The sequence below is a fragment of the Anomalospiza imberbis genome, chromosome 2 (assembly GCF_031753505.1).
Source record: "Anomalospiza imberbis isolate Cuckoo-Finch-1a 21T00152 chromosome 2, ASM3175350v1, whole genome shotgun sequence".
NCBI lineage: Eukaryota > Metazoa > Chordata > Aves > Passeriformes > Viduidae > Anomalospiza > Anomalospiza imberbis.
The window spans coordinates 84,115,659-84,127,961 of record NC_089682.1 but is presented as its reverse complement, the minus strand read 5'-3'; the positions used below and the strand labels follow the sequence as shown (position 1 = coordinate 84,127,961).

At 35.9% G+C, this 12,303-nt stretch overlaps 2 long non-coding RNA genes across 7 annotated transcripts in view; one reads left to right on the top strand and one right to left on the bottom strand.

Annotated features, from left to right (window-relative positions):
- The window catches only part of LOC137469422 (uncharacterized), a 75,105-nt gene that overhangs the window by 19,417 nt on the left and 43,385 nt on the right, over positions 1-12,303 (top strand). For 4 of the 6 annotated variants that reach the window (XR_010996496.1, XR_010996494.1, XR_010996495.1 and 1 more), the window contains exon 4: positions 2,558-2,709. This is a non-coding gene — a long non-coding RNA (uncharacterized lncRNA). Of the gene's footprint in view, positions 1-2,557; positions 2,710-5,490; positions 10,691-12,303 lie in introns of all 6 variants that reach the window. The other 2 variants (XR_010996492.1, XR_010996497.1) reach the window with 1 other exon arrangement.
- LOC137469423 (uncharacterized) overlaps positions 1-12,303 on the bottom strand; it is an 86,306-nt gene that overhangs the window by 66,460 nt on the left and 7,543 nt on the right. The window lies entirely within an intron of this gene.

Below are 12,303 nucleotides of genomic sequence, written 5' to 3'. Positions count from 1 at the left end.
GCCGGATGTGCAACACAGTAGGGAACTGCAGTATGAAAAATCCCTTTTATAGTATGAATGTACAAATCTGTACATTTGACTTGCTTTACATCAGTAGGATTATGTTTTTTCCAATACTAGACACTACATTAAAAGAAGGAAGAGAATATCAATGAATAATATAAGAAACTGGAATTAGATGCACATAAATAGAGAATAACAAAGCAAATCTGTTACACATATTACATACTTAGATGCATATAAAGAAGTTTCTTTCTTATAATGACCTTCTATTTTGGAAACACAGGTGAATTATATAAAATTACAATATTGTGATGCCCTTAAGTATAGTTTTAGAAAATTACATGAAACAGCCAAACAAAATATTTGAAGTTATCCACTTCTCTCTGGAGTACATTATATATGCTAAACCTAATGTCTGAACTGCCAGAACTGGTAGTTCCTGTTTTGAGGTAGAGTTGCTTCAAGACTTCTGCAAAAAGAGATTCTGAAAAATCTTATGGCAGATAGGAGGGGGCTGCTAGAAAAATCTTCATAGGCTGCATCTCTGTTCGTTGTGATCACATTCCATACCCATCACTCCAGCTTAAATAATCACTTGTTGAAGGATTGCCTGTCAATGTTTCCTGAGGAAGTGGGGGGACATAGATTTTAGGAGCTGCTGGAAGCTGAATTGAAGTATGGGAAGGAGGAGATAACTGCATTCAGAAGTTTGGCTGAAGGGTAGAGATGGAGATTGGGTGGCTCTGAGCAGGAGTATAGTGCTGTGAGGAGTCCTTCAGCCTATTTACTCATTTAGCCTGTTGAGAGCACACTTAGGAATATTTTGCCTATTGATAAATTAACTAGATTACAAAGAACAACTACTACATTTCAGAAATTCATTATGAAAGTACTCTATGAATAAACAATATGAATAATAAAAAGCCAAACCAAACTGTAGAAACCACTTCTGAGAAGAACTTTGATATGTGATTATTGCATAGTTGCATAGTCTGTGCAAGTGAAGTAGAGAAAATAAATGGAAAATGTGGTCTAAATGTCATAAACTGGTCTGCAGTTTATGACTTCTTCTCCACCTCCCCTCACCTCCCCCCTCACCCCAGCCACCTTCTTTACAAGGAAATAAATTGAAGATTCCTGGAATAAACCATCTGTGGTTAAAAAAAAGTAAAGAGACTGGGTTCTCTAACTGCAGGCATTTGGGAGTAAATGTGAATACAGATAGTTGCTGCAGAATTGATCTGTTATTATCTTAAATCCTCTGTTTTACTTCTCTTGTTCCACAATATTTCTTCTTCATTCATGCAAAACTCATTGAAAATAATGCAAAACGTGACATATTTTTACCACAAACTAGTAATCATCAAACTTGTGTAATTATCAAAAAGAGATTCCTAGTGTACTTCACCTACCAACATCCTTCTAATTCTGTTTCAGCAGACATTACCTATTTTGAGACAATAGACAGAGATATGGGCTGAGTCAAATCTCCCTTCTATTATGCTTGATTCTCAAAGGAAAACTGGATTTATGCCTGTCTGTCCATCCATCCATCTACTTATTTATTAAGAATAATATAATTCTTGTTTCAGCTGTTAAATGTAAAACCAAGAAGATATACAAAAATCCCTGGTGTATCCATTTTTTGAAGCAAAGGAAAAAATAAGAAAAAGTTACTTACTTTGTATACAAAGAAAATTGTCATTATTGATTTACAAAAAAACTTACTGAAGAGATGTAGAGGTGTATTTTATTTCAAGGGTGTGTGGGGCCTACTGCTCTACAGTTCCATAAAATTGCAAGTAGTATGGATACTACCTAGTTTACAGATGAAGCAAAATCAAAGAACATGCAAAATTGCCAGAATAAAAATCAGTGAATAAAATTATTTGATCTCTGTTAAAATAACTTCTACAAAAGGAAAATTATTTCAATTTTCAGGTGAAGGGGAATCCATAGGAGAACACATGATTGAAAATGTTTTTGGAAAGTAAGATTTATGAGGCATATTTCAAAAAAGTTTTATTTGTTTAGTCTAGAGAAGAGAAGACTGGGGAAAATAGTAGGACATCTGAAGATTATTGTGAAGAAGATGGTCACCAATGGCCTTTTGTACCCAGTTGTAGAAGGACAAGAAAAAGAAAAATCTTAATTTACAGTCAAAAAGAACAGGCTACATATTTGGAAAGTCCTTTTAAGTACCAGGACAGTTAAAGACTGGATCAAAGTTATCTGGTGATGCTGCAGCATCTTCCTCTTTGACAATTTAGAACAGATTCGACAAAATGTTTCTGTCATAATAATGGTCTTACATCTATTTTCTTCCATTATTGTTGGCTTCACACAATAGATAACCCAAAATATTAAGTTGTAACTTCAAAAATAAATTTGGAATGTGGAGATAAAATTGTATAGTCAACGCATGATCAATCATCATAAATATAGCTTTCTTTTTCTTCTAATAGATATATTCTTGAATTTTGCATGCCTTTGTGTACTTTAATTTTCATTAATTAAATTTTAAAGTTTATTTATATATAATTTCTATTTACAGATCCTCAGTAAGGATAAAGCATGTTACCTGTTCATGCAAGCAGTGCTATTATTCTGCTTTCACTCTTTGGTTTTCTGGTCAGGAAGCTAATTTCATCATTGCCAATGCCCTTTTTTATTGAATTCTAATTATCTCTAGCACATGCTCTTCAGGTATGTATAGCTTTGTAGGTATTACAGAGAAATAATCTGAACTCAAAATACATGTAGTTTCTTTTAAGTCACATAGAGATAACTAGGGTTTGTTACTTGACAGAATATCTGAAAAAGTGTGATTCCTAAACAAAATCAGAACTTTGATGGTGAATTTTACTTTCTGTGGTTAACAGGCTATTTTTACAGTGACAAATAAAGTCTGTTAGTAATAAAAATGAAACCTAGTATCTATGCTGTGATAATGGAACCGTAAAGTGAAATTAGTGATATTAGAAAGAATCATTTGTATTTCTGCTCCAAACCTCAAGTTATTTTATTTTTCTGTACTCAAAAACAATATTAAAGAAAATGTATGGTTCATGTTGCCAACATTCATAGTCTTGATTAAAATGGGTATAATCCATGTATATGCTTTTGTTAGAGCATAAAATATGTAACATACAACAAGAATATTGAAGGAATGAAGATCATTTGACTATTCAGAATACTGACAGAATTTAGTCTATTCAGAATACTGGCTATCATGTCTGTTCTCTCTTAGAAATTCAACTTGAAGGATGATGAGAAAGGTATTAATAATTATTACTCTGTTGTACTATGTTAGATGCTTGAAGACTTATGTGTTTGCATCAAACATTAATTAAAGTCTTCAAATTAAAGTGTTCATCTTCCGGTGGTTTTTCTTATATTGGGTCTGCAACAGGAAAGGCTGTGAACATTTGCAAATGGACATTTTATTCTACCTTCTTCCCTCAAATTGTGTTAGAAAAGTTTCAATTATGAGATGCAGCTGTATTAAAAATGCAAGTATTGTACAGAGAATCAAATAGCTTTCACTCAGCTAGCACCTCAGAGACGAAAAAACAAAAGTAGCATCCCTTCGCTTTTCTGGCTCATTTTATCTTGTTGTCTTGATAAGGAACCAAGAGTTCCAGTAAGACTTTTTCATTTAATACTGCACCTGAACCATTTAGATTTACCTGGCTTTAGTTTGTGGTTTGTTGGTTGTTTTTTTTTTTTTTTTTTTTTTGTTGTTTCTTGTTGAAGTAGGAGGCATCTTCTTATGCTATTTGAGAATTAACTTTGAAAGAGACCACCAAAGTCTTAAAACCTTTATGATACAAGCCCATTTGAATAAAGATTGTTGTCAGCTTGAATAGAATTATTCAAAAATATGACTCCCATAACACTGCATCTTTATATTAATGCAGTTTATGTAGAAGGAAAACAGTGTAGGTCAGAGAAGTTTTTAGAGGAACGTGTCTAGCAAATAACTTTAGAAAGCTTAAGTTACAGTTTTTTACAAGGATAGGAAAATATAATTCCTGGATAGAAGTGAATACTGCGTTTGAGAAGCCTCTGAAAGTTGTGTGACTTGACTTCTCATGTAAGTCAAAAATGTAATTTCTGATCCAAGATGTTTCCTGAAGAGAGAATAATGATTTTACATTGCAAGATGCCTTAATCAGTTAAACAAATGGAGAAAAAATACTAAAGCTTCTTTTACTTACAATTGAAACCTACAGTTGTCTTGTTTTTAGGATGAGAAATTTAGTTTTCCTGCATGAGGTCCAGTGCAACTACTACAGAAATCAATTCCCAGCAAGATGACTGTATCTATTTTGAGTAGTGTGGTACTCAGAAACATACAGTTAATACTATATAGATGGATATAACTCCCATTTTGAAAGGTGTTAATGAAATTATCATTTAATAATTTTGAAAATATTACTTACAGATTAAATAGGGACATGCAAAACCAGAATAATTAAAGGGTGGTTAGGAAGAAAAAATATATGCAGTTTGATTAAGTGAGGTAAACAGCCTCACATGCAAGGAAACTGGAATGATATAATATTTATTTAAGTTGGCAGAAGAATATATGATTGGAGTAGAATTGGTAGAACATGGTGTGCAGTTATTCTGAGTTATTCTCTTTTAGCAGATTTAATTATGTAATGTAATCCCCGTATTTAACATAACTGCAGTTGGATTGAATGAAGTAGTACAAACTGAACATCGGAAAGATTTAGGCTGGAAATGGTTAATATTTAGGAGTGTTAAAGGTTTTTTGGCCAGTTTTGAGAAATAAATAAGAAAATGTCAGAATTAAGAAAAATATTTTATTTGAAGAACTAGAAATTGCATTTCTATGCAGTTTTGGGCTCTCCAGACTAGTAATGTGAGGTACAGCAACAGCATAAAGAGATAATTACTTTATTAATTCAGTTTGTGTATGTGTTAATTTATATAACCCAGTTTTCCATCTAAGTTGGTCAAAACACAGACAGTTACTTTAATTGCCCAATTTTAATGAAGAACATTAATAACTTTTCTGGGAAGTTCTTTGATGCCTCTTTGAGTGGTCTTGCAGAAGTGTCTCATTGCTGGTGGGCATGTGCCCCTTGAGTGCAAGGACAAGTTACTTGAATGAAAAGTTCCATTAAATGGTATCAGCAGACACCTGAAGCACCCTCATGTCCACTGACCTCAGGGCATTAAATAGCCATGTGAATACAAACATGGATGATTTAATTATTTCCATCATAACACAGAGATGGAAATCATGCAATGCATGTATTTAGTTGTAATAGTATAATTTCATACAATAAATTAAGTCCCCTAAAGACCTTTAGCAAAATACAATTTGAGTTAACATACTAGATATACCTCTTTGTATATGGATAATGGAGTCATAGGTTACTGGTGTTTAACATTTTCCCTAGTGTGATTCTTCAGGGAGCAACATATCCCATAGTAACATTTCCTCTTTCTGAGATGAAACAGAGAGCAGGGAAGGGAGACAGGGTGGGGAGAAGACTTCCCTTAAACAGAGATCAGTTTATTTCTAAATTATACAAGTAAAGCTATAGTTATGATTTAAGATACTGTCTCTTGTCCAGAGTCCTAAAAGCTGGGATTCTGATCTTCTGGGACATATCCATTAGTAGGATCCACTTGCATTGGCAGGGAAGTCTGATGGAGGCAAGAGGAATGTGAATCTCAGTACAAGTTGCTGCCCATGCATGTAGAAGGGATAAAATACTCCTCAGCAATATAGCATGTCTTTGGTTTCTGTATTTTAAAGTTCAGGTCCTTAAAAGACTAATTTTATTACTTGCATACTCTCTGCATGGACCTTGATAGTGGCTGGCTTTGTGTTAAGTGCCTTATATATTTATAGCCCCAATAGTAGTGATTGTCTTTGTATTTCAGCACGGTGTCATACATAGTGCTGAGTGACTTGCTGGCCTCGTGGCTTTCCTCTCTCATTCTCTAACAAGCTGTCCAGCTTATTAGAAACAATAAACACCAGAAACAGGGTGTCTTCTACAACTGATTGCAGAAGCAAATGTACCATTCCAAATCAGTGACAGAACCTTCTGTCTCTACAGGAAGGGTGAGGGCCTAGCAGTTTAGTGTCAACTATCAATGCCTCAGCAATTTCACTTGCTATTTCAAAATCAGATTGGAGTAGTATCCATAATCTCCTAACCAATCACTAATCCTCAGGGATTTTGAACTGCCAGCCTGCAAAATGTCTATTTTTATATAGGGATCCATGCAGCAGAGAAAAGACATTAGATTCCTCGTAGGAACTCTGGATTACATGACACAGTGCTACTCTTGAGTCTTTGTTGTGAACCAAACAGGAATTTTCTGTTGACTTGGTGTTCACCCTGCCTCCTCCCAGAAAAAGTAGCCATCACCACAGCCTGCTTCAGAAGATAAAGCATTGAGGTGTAGTACCACAACAGAACATTGATTCAGTTCACACAGGTCTAAAACTATATCGTCATAACAGTTCTCAGACTTACAGAAACAACATCAATTTAAAACATTTTGTTATGGTTTTACTGTTAGACATCAAATTATGAAAAGCTTTTTATTTCCCAGAGGAGAGGTTGTAGACAGCAACAGGTTGATTGAATCAGCCTCTAGGTCATCTTTCAAGATCAGTAAAAACCTCTCAGCACTTATAGTCTCTCCCAAAACATTTTGTACTTGAGCTACGTTCTGAAAGCACAGCCTTGCAATGACCTGGTACTTGCTGCATCATGTGTCTGGGGGTACACAAAGGAGTCCTCTCCTCATTAAACTTCGAATGAATTATACTTATTACAGTGTCACCTTCTTACCTTGAAGTACCAAGGGTCTGGGGGACAGACAGATCTATTCAGAGACAGGGATTTGCTGACATTCAAAATCTTTGTGATGTTCAGGAGATGCCTGCTCTCCACATAAATATTTCAGCCGGTACTCTCTGCCTTGAACAATAAATAAATTCAGGTTTGTTTTTCAGGGACTTCCCAAACAAGTGCCAATAGCCAACATGATAATTAATCATATGTTTTTGTCAACAAGCCAGTGAGGGCAAGACCATCCTCAGGAGCTTTTATGTGACATACAGCTCTAAGTTAAGCCAGACAGAATGAGGAAACATTTGGGATTAGAGCTGATAACGTTAGAGCCTTGAGCCTTTCTAACCTTCAGCATATCTAGCCATCATAGCAGAGAGTCAATGGCACTGACCTGTCTTCCAGAGTCACATTTTTCAAATGGGGACTTCTAAATGTGTGCTTGCTGATAACAGATACAAATAGGTGTCCTGCTCTAACTAGAGGGATGCTGAGAGCTCCTGACAAAATGTTTTGTTTACCTGTTTATAACAGGGGTTTGGGTGCCTTCTTTAAAATCTTTTCTTATGTCTTGTGAAACTTTCAGTACATTCTCTTTACCTGCTTAGCCGGACATCCCCTTCTGAAACAATAATCAGATCCTGCAGCCAAACCTGGAATGATTATAGCTGATAGACAGGCCATTGCCCGAGTGAAATCTGCTGACAGAAACTATTTTGCAACAGTGCAGATCGTTTTGTGTCAAATAGATTCACTTTAACTAGAGTAACTCAAAAACATGAATGAAAAGACTTTCTGTTTGAGTATCCTGGCAAGGTCAGTCCCCTTAGCCTCTTCCACTTCAATAGTACAGGACTCTTAAATAATTTTGACACTAAGTAGAGTTTATATAATTTCTCTAAAAGTGCATTTTTCTGCAATAGCTGCTTATCTTCTTCTGTGCAGTAATACAATATACCTTAACTTGTAGTAAGATTTAGGAAAGGGTTTTGTTTATATTTTTGCCTAAAAATGGAGACCTGTTTTACCTGTCTGTATAATTTTTTACTAAGAGAAACTGTGCTTTCCTGTCTGCCTGAAAAATATTTTTGTGTCTTGTAAAACACACGGCAGGGAAAATGGGAGAATACTGCATGAATTAAGACTCTCCTACCGAAATAATAGGAAACTCTCACAAGCTTCTGTGGTTTTCATTATAATGTTAACTGTGCCCACTTAAGGTCTACTCTAGAAACAATGTCCTTCTCCTTTAGAGAAGGCTTGAACTACTTTAGCTTCAGTTTTCTGCTTCCAGTTTTAGTTAAAGTTTACATTGATTCCTTGAGCTTTAGTTATTAGAAAGTAATATTCTTGGAATGGGGCTGATTTCTGTGCAGTGGCAAATTTTCTTCTCTTTATTTCCACTCCCCATGATTCTTTTAGATTCTGCTTGCAGAAAGACCAGCAGGGTTTTAAGAGCACAATATGCATGACTGCATCTTTTCCTCTAATGCATCTTCCCTAACAGTGGAAAAGAATGGTTCTCTCAGAATGTGCTTATCTAGGCTTCCAGTTCCCCAGGATCTTGGAAGAACTTCTTTGCAATAGCAGCTTCAGCGTCTGCCACAGATAGCAGGCAGACTGGTGGTTGATTGGCAGAGCTAAGAAGAAATAGATATCCATCCCTGGGGCAATGCAGTCTTCTTCAGACACTGTAACTACAGCACCCCTCTAACTAACAGCAAAATTTGCATTTTCACAACGACAATAAATGTTGTAAAGTCATAAACAAAAAGGATGAACAAGGATCAACTTTTCATCTTCTCTATCAATAAAAAATAAGGGTGAATCAGAGGACAGCAGTAGGCCTGTTCAAAGTAAATGATACAATAAATTATATTACTTTATATGTTCATGGGTATTATACTCACAGCATTCTGTTGCTAAAGACAGTATAGATTAGCGAAGTGCGCAACAATCTAAGGAAAGACTGCACAAAGCCCTGGAAGAGAGATCTAGTGAAAGCCACTGACTGAACAAACGACATCAGGTTCAGGAAATCCTCCAAGCTAAAACCAAGTTGGATGCTGGAATGTATGAGCATTATCAAGTGCGTGTCCTTGTCCTGCTGTTCACTGAAGGAATATTTGGATAAGAATTGGCTTTTGTCAGCTGTTGGAGATGGGTAAATGAGCCAAGTGTATGCCCGGCCTGAACCAGTCTAACCTCTCTAGTATTCTTAAAACAAAGTTTGTTTATGATTTATGACCTACTCCTAGTCTTTGCAAAAATGAAACAAAATACTTTCAGGACTTTCCCCTCTTTGAATTCAATCAACTAGAATCAACCTTAGGCATTCTTATTCCTTTTACAAAGTTACTCTCAACTTTGCTAACTTCCCAATCTGTAGTATTTCAAAGATTTTTTAACACATATAAATGAAATGCCTCTACCTCTCCTTTTTTTCTCACCTAATCTTGCCCTTCCTTAAATCAAACTTTACTCTTCTTTCTCTCTCTAGAGACTTGTTACTACCATTATAATTATGAGTAGTGACTTTTCTTGTTCCTTATACTAGCTTTTTTATTTATTACAGAGAGGAAATCTTTGAGCCCAGCAATGAAAAGAGCAAGAAAAATAACAGAAAATCCATGGGATAGTGTTGTTTGCATCACAGTAATTTGGGAGGAGGAGGAATTTCATTCTGATCCATCTTAAGTGAATAGATCAAATCCACAGATCTGTGATACCAAATCTGAAAGTCATATTACAAAATGCAGCAAGCCAGGATCACAATTATAGGAAATTCTCAGAAATAACTTTCCCTTTAAATTTGGGAAATTGTCCTGACAGTAGGTTTATCCTTCTAAGTCACTTTGCAAGGACAAGGAAGTTTAATGATGTCTCTATTTTTGGCAGAGATTAAGATGGTGAATTCTTATGTTCAGTTCCCTGGTTAGCCCGAAGTCTGTTCAGTTTTCAGTAGATAGGCAGAGGTGCAGCTATAGCTTGAGGAGGACAAGAATGGGTGCAGGAACAGGGAAGGATCTAGAGCTCTTCATAGTATCCTTTCACCCTTTCCCTCTGCGGGTGATAAATCTGCACCTGAACAGCCACTGCATTAAAGAAGAAGCCTATCCTGTTTGGCTTCTTACTTCGAATGCCTCAGGTGTTGAGATGAAAGCAAACCTCTGTGCCAGGGCTCTGTCTCTTTAACTTTGCATGTGCACCAGCAGGCACAGTAGGGACCATGCTGGTTTGAACATATTATAGTCTAAATGGCTATAAGAGAAAGGAGGGAAATCATGTTTTCTGTTACTTGTGTGGTCTCTTGGAATGATTAATATGTGTTTAATGAGTTCTCTATGTATGCTTTCTTTAAATTAAAAGTTTATTTTTTTAACAGGACCACTTAAAATTAATGATTAAATTAGGACAGCCAGCATTAAGGTTAAATTTACTGTAGTATTTTAAAATAACACAATAAAAATACCATACCACACATTTTTATGCCAAAGTTTTAGATAAAGTCAAGCCACTGAAGGCGTGGAAGTCACTGGCAGAGCATTTGGTATTATAATCTGCAGAATGTGGAACCAGCTTCTGATAGCTTCTCTTTTTCTCTTTTAGTGTACTCATCTACTTTATATTAATGACTAGTATGTTCAAAATTGAAAAATCTACTGGGAGATGAAAAAGCAGGTAATTCACTTTTTCTCATTAGGTCCATGAATGAAATCTGTAAGAGGATGAGATGTACTAGTTGTGCAGTCTTGAAGGTCCTGCTAGCCAGAAATAATCACCTAAGTTCACCAACTAGCAGTGATTCATCCTTGTTGAATAAATCAGTTTTCAATACAGTATGTTCTGATAAGTTTTTTATTCTTACTCATTGTGTACAGTTATAGCTATTAATTTAACTGAGAAAAAATTAAGGGCTCTTTTGCTACATTTAAATTGAATTCCATTTTCCATCTACATATGCACTTTTAGAAATTATAATTGGAAGACAAAATCATGGTAAAGAGAAGTCATAAAATGTTCTACCATAAGATGTAAAAACTAAGAATAAGAAGTTCCTTATATAAATGATCAAATAAAAATTGTGCAGGCATGAAATCACAATCTAGATAGCAAAAATAATAATATTTTATAAAGAGGATATATTTAATTGAATAAGGGTCTTTAAAATGAAAGGGGAAAAAAAGGAAATATAAAACTGGACCAAAATAGACTGCGTAAGACAAGGCCATTCTCTTTTCTGTTTTAAAAGGTAGCTAGAATTGGTAATTGAACTCAGAGACAAACCAATTCACCCAGTCTGCTTATAACATGCACTTGTAGTTCTGGGTCCTAAACAAACACAATATGGGCCTTGCAAGTGCTTTAGAAAGCCCTGGTTAATAATCGGTTGTCAGGAGTCGCCTCTGACCCGCGCGGGCCCTCCTTCCCTGGGAACAAAACCCCAGCATCTGTTGCCGGTTTGAGTCATCGCCGTGCGGGAGCTGAGCCCTTGTCACCGCGCCTCCCTCGGCTCTCCGGCGTGCAGCGAGGGAACCTGCGCCTGCAGCTCGGGTTCAGAGCACATGAAAGAAAGCTGGGCAGCTGAGTTACTGAGACCTGCCTCGCCGTAAGGTAGAAGGAGGTGACCTGGGGTTAGATGACCCTGACTATCAAGTGTGTTGTCTTGACGAACAGTAATTGCTTGGCAATTGCTCTGGGCTTGGGAAACATACGTTATCATGTTCATGCTGCATCCACTGATAGAGATTGTTTTCCTTACACGTACTGGATATTTCTAACTCCACTGAACCTACTGATGTGTGAAAACATAGATAAGTTCAAACTAGAGGTCTGAAACTTGAAAGTCTTAAACTTGAAGGTCTCTTCTTTGTTTGAGTTGCTCCTTTTGAAGTGGGAGATGTCTGTCTTTGACTCAAGAATCAGTCTATGTCCAGTATGTCCAGCATCTACAGTGGTCTTTCGAATGCTGGGTTGTTTTTTTGTTTTATTTTGGTTTTTTCGCTCTGTTTTGTGGTTTGTTTGCTTTTTTTTTTTTCTTTTTTTTTCTCTTTTTTTTTTTTTTTGAATGCTGTCTTTGTTAGAGCTGGAGGAGTTTCAATGAAAGAATATCTCAGTTTTGTGTTTGGTGAATGCTATTGTCATAATTATTTCCCTGTATAGGTTTCAGCATTAAGGCTGTTGGACACATTAAAGAGCAATATACACTCACAGCTCAGTATTTAAGGCATATGCAGAATTTCAGCATTAATTACATATTTTATACTTGCTAAGAAGAAGTTTTTTTTTTTTTTTTTTGGTCTGTACTGTAACGGCACTTCCTTTTGAACTACTGTCTACAGTTACTGTTTCCTCCCCTTTCAGCAGAAGTTTCACTGGTAATATAAACGTGAGCCTCTTCCAGTTGAAAACAATCTTATTTCATTTGAAATACAGTATTCCTTTTTCTGAA